The sequence below is a fragment of the Impatiens glandulifera genome, chromosome 1, assembly GCF_907164915.1.
Source record: "Impatiens glandulifera chromosome 1, dImpGla2.1, whole genome shotgun sequence".
NCBI classification, from domain to species: Eukaryota; Viridiplantae; Streptophyta; class Magnoliopsida; order Ericales; family Balsaminaceae; genus Impatiens; species Impatiens glandulifera.
In genome coordinates, this window is record NC_061862.1 from 43,243,081 (window position 1) to 43,250,741 (window position 7,661).

Here is a 7,661-nt window from a genome sequence, read left to right on the forward strand (position 1 = left end):
ATAGAGATCAATCATGATTTGGTTATTCTTTGTTTTGTTTCCCATAATATCAGCTTCAATTTGAGATTCACTCACATAATCATTGTGTTCATTATCATGTTACCTCATCTCTTTCTTTCTTTCTTTCTTCAAGAACAACCAAATATGCATTTAGTCTTTACAAATTCATTTATAATTCATGTTAAAGATTTTGAAACATTTGAATCGGCGTCATTACAAAACTCAAATTGCTTATAAACAATTCCTTGCCCTTATAAATGAAATGATGATTTCTCCCCTAATCCCTTCTGCCTCATTATATATGTTTTTTTTCTTTATATTTGATTTTTTATATTTTAAATTAAATATTTCACTAAACATAATTATTTTTTAAATTAAATAATTAATTTTAAATTGTAGAATTATTTATTTTTTAATATATAACTAATAAATTTTAAATTTCTATCTTATCTATAGTGTACTATTAAAATGGAACTCTTCAATTAATAATTCATATCAATTTTTTTATTTTATCAAATTATTGTCTCATCTATCACACTGTTACCTACATTGTACCCTCCTTATATTACTTAGAAAAAATATATAAACAATTATAAAAGAAATAGTTAATTATATGAATTTAAACAATTATAAAATATATTTTTTTATAAGTGATACAGAGAGGGGACCAACTAATCCCTCCCGTCACAACATTGGTAAAATAATATGAAATATATATATATATATATTATCGATCTATAAATTTAAATAAAAAGTATCATCAGATAACGTTATTTTTACTATGAATCAAGAGGAGTCTTTCGAAGTCTTTACCGTCTACTCCCTTTATTCAAAAAATAAATAAATAATGTAAATTTATGTAGAGATTTTTCCTCTTATACAAGATGGAGTCTATATTATTTTTATACATATTGTGACAAGTTATTTGACCACATGCAACATATAATGTAAACAATATATGTAATAATATTACAATTTATAAAATATTTACTAGAAGTAAGAATTTAATAAAGGAAAAGCTCACTTAGACATATTTATTAATAAAATGTCATTTAAACATACGTATTATCAAAAATTGACTCATTTAGCCTATTTTAGTAAATTATAGTTAATTTTTATTTTTTTAATTATATATTTATTAATTAAATATTAAAATATTTTTAATCCCTTTTTTTTTCATTAACTAAACCAGTTAAATTTATTTTATTTCTAATTTTTTTTATTATTTTTATATTAGTTTTTTTTTATTTTCTCTTTATTTTTTTTATCAGTTTTTATTTCTTTTATCATTCTTAAATTCTTATTTTTTTGTTTTACAGTAATATTTTTTTAAAAAAAAAAAAAATCTTAGTTATTTTAATATAATTAATAATTTTTTATTTATAACTATTAATTGTAATTAGAAACATTGTTTTGTTTGATATTTGATTATTACTCTTTTATTATTTTTTATTATTTGATGAAACACTTGCTATTATTATAAAATTCTTGATTATTAATTAATTTATTTTGTGTTGAAGGAATTTTATTATTGAAAGGATAAGTTATTTTTATATCTAACCATTGAGATCAAATAATTTTAAAATAATTAATAATTAATAATAATATAATAAAAAAATATAAAAATATAAAAATGAAAAAAAATATAAAATTAAAATAATTAATGATGAATGTTCATAAATAAAAAAAAAATATATATATATATATAATAATAATAATATATAATAATCAATAATAAATACTTATATAGAAATAACCATTTATGTATGAAAAAAATAAAAATAAAAAATTAATTGATTAATGAAAAAGAATTAGAGAGAAATTATATTAATATTTAATTAATAAATATATAAATTAAAAAATAAAAATTAATTATAGTTTACTAAAAAAAGGACTAAATGAGCCAATTTTGGATAGTATACAGGTTTAAATGAACTTTTATTAATACGTCTAAGTGAGAGTACATATGTCTAAGTAAATTTTTTCCTTTCATAAATAATTGGGAGATCGATCTATGACATTCACATTATCCATGAAGACGTTAAGAGAAAAAAAAAGTGTGGTCAAATGGGTTAAAACTCGCATATTCAATCCGAATGAATAACCTTTGAATCATGATAATTTGTGGACAATCTGATAAAAATGGCATACAAGACATAATTTGTAATGTCTTGAATATTATTATTAATATTTCAGTTTATTAATGTATTTTATTTTATTTTAATTTTTATTTAATGTATTTTATTTTAGTGTATAATATTTAAGTTAAATTTTATTTTAATTTAATTTAATATATTTTATTTTTAATTTAATGTACACATTTTAATTTTAAAAAAAGAACAATTTATTATAAATATTTATAGACGAAGAGACTAGAGAGGAGTATAAAATTAGATATTTTAGGAACTTACACACAAAAAAATTTATTATTTTGTGAAAACAAACCAAAACATGGATATAGATTACATGTTGAGTTGATTTTGAATTGAGTTAAGTTTAAATAACATTGTAAATTTTTTTTTTTTTTTTTTGACAAATAACAACTATTATCTACTAATATTCAGTCTAAATAACTTTAAATACAAAGTTAGAATAAGAATCCTCTAAAATGCATTTTTATATTTAATTTGAAAGAAAAAATATAAAAAAATCTTTAACCTTTTTGGTTTATATATAAAAAAGTTTACTTCTAAAATAAAATAACTTGCTGATAAAAATAAATCTGGTGAAAAATTATAAACTAAAAACATATTAAATATGTTAAAAGTATTAAATGGATCAAATACTTGTGAAAACATGATAAACAAAAACATATTAAAGTACTTAAAATGTGTTAAATGATTTTAACACATTAAACCTAAACATAAGAGTGAGCAAGTAGACACACTTGAAGAAATTAAAATATCAAGGTTCAATATAATACATTGCAATTAAAATAAACTAGTGAGGTTTCGTACAAATAAAATAACAATTTTATTCTCACCTACTTACCGACTCATTTTCGTCATTCAAACAACATATTCCTTATTAGTCAACTATCTCTTCTTTACCGAGTTTTTTGTTTTATTTATTTTAAATAAAATGTATTAATATATATATATATATTATTTTTAAAAATATTGTTTAGAAATATTTTCTAAGTTATTATTGATTTTACAAAGTATAAGTATAATTATATATATATATATATATATATATATATATATTTAACTATAATTTCAAAATATTTAATTATTTATTACAAGTGTAATTTGACTATACAGTTTAAACAAATATATTTTAACAATATAATGATTTGGTGCAGCTAGTTTCTAAATTTAACTTTTTTTTATTGAGCTTTAGAGTTAATGTATATTTTTTTTTAAGTACAAAATCAATCAATTATGATTTAGATATTATATAAATTGCATAAACAATTTATAAAAATAAAACTTTCATTAAAAATATCCAACAATTATAACAAATATTTGTTGAGGATTCCTTCAAAGACGAACTCATTTGAGCTCTTGAATGATGAATGTTGTAGTAGAACAAGTCGAATGAATCATTGAAACGGTATCGGAAGAATCTCTACCAAAGATTTTAAGCGACAATTAATATTATCACTAGCTGAGGTTTGGTAAACAACGCAGGAAAAGATTATGCCAAATGAAAAATAAATCATCTAAATGTATAGCTGAAATAGTGAGAAATTCATACAAATCATGAGAGGATACCTATTATAGAGGTCCTCCATACGAAAGATCAAATCAAATATTTTTTTATTGAAAAAATAAAAAATAACTTCAGGTCTTATTATTTCGTCTCATTTGCTGCTAAGAAGGGGACTAGTACGGACTCAAGAAAGGATCACTAACACAATCGGAGGTATGAACAGCAAACGACCCACCAATTATTGAAAGTATTATTCGAACTATAAAAAACGAGAAAAAAAATCAATCCGGCTAAATAGAATGTTGGACCAAACAAGACGCAACATCAACTCAAAAAAAATGATGAAAAGAAAAACAATACACCTCTGATGCTAAAAAAAAAAGTAATCTAAGGGGCTAAGAAAATCTTACCTATCAAGTTCTCTAGAGTTTATTTGTCTAAAAAGAGAAAGAATACTCTAAGTTTATTTTTTTTAGGTTATTTGATTACATTTTTTTTTATTGTGTTCATTGATAGACAATATGCATATTATATATATATATATATATATATATATATATATATATAATATTAAATGAAAAGTTATGAAATTGTATATTTTAATTGTTTTTGTTTAATATTAAGGCCTAATCAATCATAACAAAATCAATGTAAATGTTGATACACTGAAAAGTGTTCGCCAGAACGGGAATGTAACCCTAGACCTGTTTGAGCTACAACAGCTAACAGCTAAATGGGCCGAAACATTTATGTTTTATTTATTTTATTAACCTAATGGGCCTTAATTGTTGAAAATCAAATTGTTTATTATCGTCCAAGAAAATTATTATAAATTTACCAATAATCACTCACATTTTTTTTAAGAAATAATTTTCATTTATTTGAATCTTCTTTTGCATGATTTATTTAGCCTACAATTCTTTCTCTGTAATTTTTTTTTTTTTGTGTCCATGCCTGTGCTTGGTTCATTGTAGAACGTTGACTTTCGCCAAAATCCAATGAGCTCAATTTTGGAACACAAACTATTTTTGCAATTTTAATTAGTATAATAATGAGAGTTGTGATTTGATGGTATTATTACAGAAGACGAAAACAAACAATAAATCAACAAAATCTATATGGATAAACCTTTAAACATTTTTAAAATCTCTAAAACTCGTGCTTTAAGAAGATTTTTTTTTTATATTTTTCTAGTTAACTCAATGAATATCTATTAAAGAATGTTTAGGATTCTAAACATAATTGGTTAACCACGGAATTGATTTTCTTAACCATGTATTGTGAGAATTTATAAAGGTTAGGATAGCAAATTTCCTTAAATTTCCTTTATAACTTGTGAAAGGGTTTTTGTTGTCCATATTTGAATACATTATTTTTCAGTTTTTTATGCAAAAATTTTAACCTATCTTCAATGTCTCACTTAAAAAAACATAAATATGTGTTACTTATGATATTTCTTCTCATCTGATTAAATTTTAGTATAACTTTTGCAATATGGTGGAATTATAGTTACCAAAATCATCTTTAATTAGATAAATTGATTTATTTTATTTTTTAATTTTTGAATTTAGGAAGTCATGATATTATTATTGTCCTACTTCAACTTAATCATTGGTCTCGAATATTGTCACTTAAACTATCATAATTATTTAATTTCTTTTAATTAAACTACATAGATATTCTTGTCGTATCCTTAGTTGTATAATTTGTCATATCTTTTTATCTAGCTAAAAGTTTTATTAATTTTCCCAAAAGGTATGAACGTTTGTCTGGATCTTTTTAATAAACTTCAACTTAACCATTGGTTTCTTAGACTAATTGTCACTTAAACTATTATAATACGTTAATTTATTTATTTTTTAAGTGAAATATATGGAAGAGAGTGACATTATTGTCGTATTATTTGGTTTAGCCCGAAATTTTCAAATTTTTCCAAAATGTGTTAATAATGTTTGTCTAGACGTTTTTAATCAACTTCGACCGAACTATTGATCTCTTACATAAGTATCTTGTCACTTATGCTATCATAATAAATTGATTTTCTATTTCTTTTAATTGAACTATATGGAAAAATAAGATATTTTTGTCGTATCCTTTGATATTGCTAAAAGTTTTCTTATTTCTCCAAAAATGTGTGAACGTCTTGACATTTTCAATCAACTTCAACTTGGTCTCTTATAGACTAATTTTGTTACTTAAGCTATTTAATAAGTTTATTTCTTTATTTTTTTTAAATTGAACTATATAGAAGAACAAATATTTTATTTGTATCATTTGTCGTATTTTTTATTTAATCGGTATCAATGTTTGTCTTGGCATTTTCAATAAATTTTAACTTAACCATTGATCTCTTAGAGACAAATATCGTTACTTAAACTATCCTAATAAGTTTTGTTTATTTCATTTAATGGAACTGTATTGAAGAACATAATATTCTTGTCGTATCTTTTGATCTAGCCAAAAAATTTCTTATTTCTCTAAAATGTGTCAATGTTTATCTTGACATTTTTAATAATTTTAGATTGATTGGATTAAAGTTTACATCATATAATTGTTCAATCTTCTCTTGCATTTATATTACTTTTTACTCCATTTTTTTAAAATTAAACTACATCTCCCCAAGTAAGATTCCAATCAATTTTTTCATAAGAAAGTTTCAAATTTGAAACTTTTATGCTTTTAAAAAACAAATGTTAATTATTGTTTGTGTATTGTTTATCTTTGGACATTTGGTATATCAAATTCTTTTTCTCTCATTTATTATGTAACTTTTTTTTAGTAATCATATTTTATTGTTAGAATCTAAAAACAATCTTTTATACCCATATTTTCTTAATATTATTTTTCCAAATAAGTCAATAATATTTAACTTTAGAAATAATATTTTAAAATATTTTAGTATATTCATTATTATCCAAAGATTATATACCTTAAATATAAAATTAAAGTTAATGACATATCTAGTGTATTACTAAAATCTATGTAGGTAATTTATGATGAAATATTTGTATTTCTCATCTAATTGTTATATGTTTTATGTATAAATATTTGACTTTATTTAACAATTTTAATTACAAACAGTTTCCTTCCCCCTTTCTTCATAAGAAATTCATAAGAAGAAGAATGTCAACCAACTCTCATTCTTCTTCTTCTCCCACTTCTCCTTCCCCTTCCGGCGATGTGTCTCCGGCCAATTCTTCCGGTGCACCTCCTTCGCCGCCGGAAGTTGTGAATGTAAGAATTGGAGGGTCTTATACCCTTGAAAAGAATGTCCCCTTCCTTGAAAGAGTCCTAAGAAAGAGGACCAGGAACGGGGGAGATGTTGGAGCTGGGCCCTCTGTGCCACCTCAATTAAGGGCCGCAGTTCCTCCGGCATCCCCAACGGCGGCGGCAGTGACTTTGGCGGCTGTATTTACGTGTTGCATCTGCAATTTGGAATTTGATTCTGAAAAAAGACTATCTGGGCACATGAGAATGCACCCGGATAGACCGTGGCGTGGAATGTATCCACCTCCAGTGTTTACAGCGGAGGATTTTGCAGATGTTAGATATCTGTTGAATGATCCAGAAGAACCAGCAGAAGAAGAAAATGCGGCGGCTGATGGGGCGGCGGATGGTGGTGGTGAGGCGGCGGATGGTGGTGGTGATGATGATGATGGGGAGGGAGAGTTTGGGGGAAGGAGGTGGATTCTCCCGGACTTGAACGAAACTCCTTAAGTGTTATGTTATGTTACAGATTTTAATATGGTTTTTGGATTGTGGGTGGTTTCTCTGACTTTCAAATGAATAAGGAAATTCCATATTTATAAAATAAATTTTAATATAGTCTTGTTTAATGGTTAATTTAATGGACAAATTATTACATGATTCATTATAAAGGATGATCAAAAACAAAAACTTTAATAAACATTATTACCAAGAAGAGAAATAGTAACATCATATGATTAATTAACTGTATCCAAAACTAGGGACATTACAAATGAAAAAAATTGAATTACGTGGGAAAA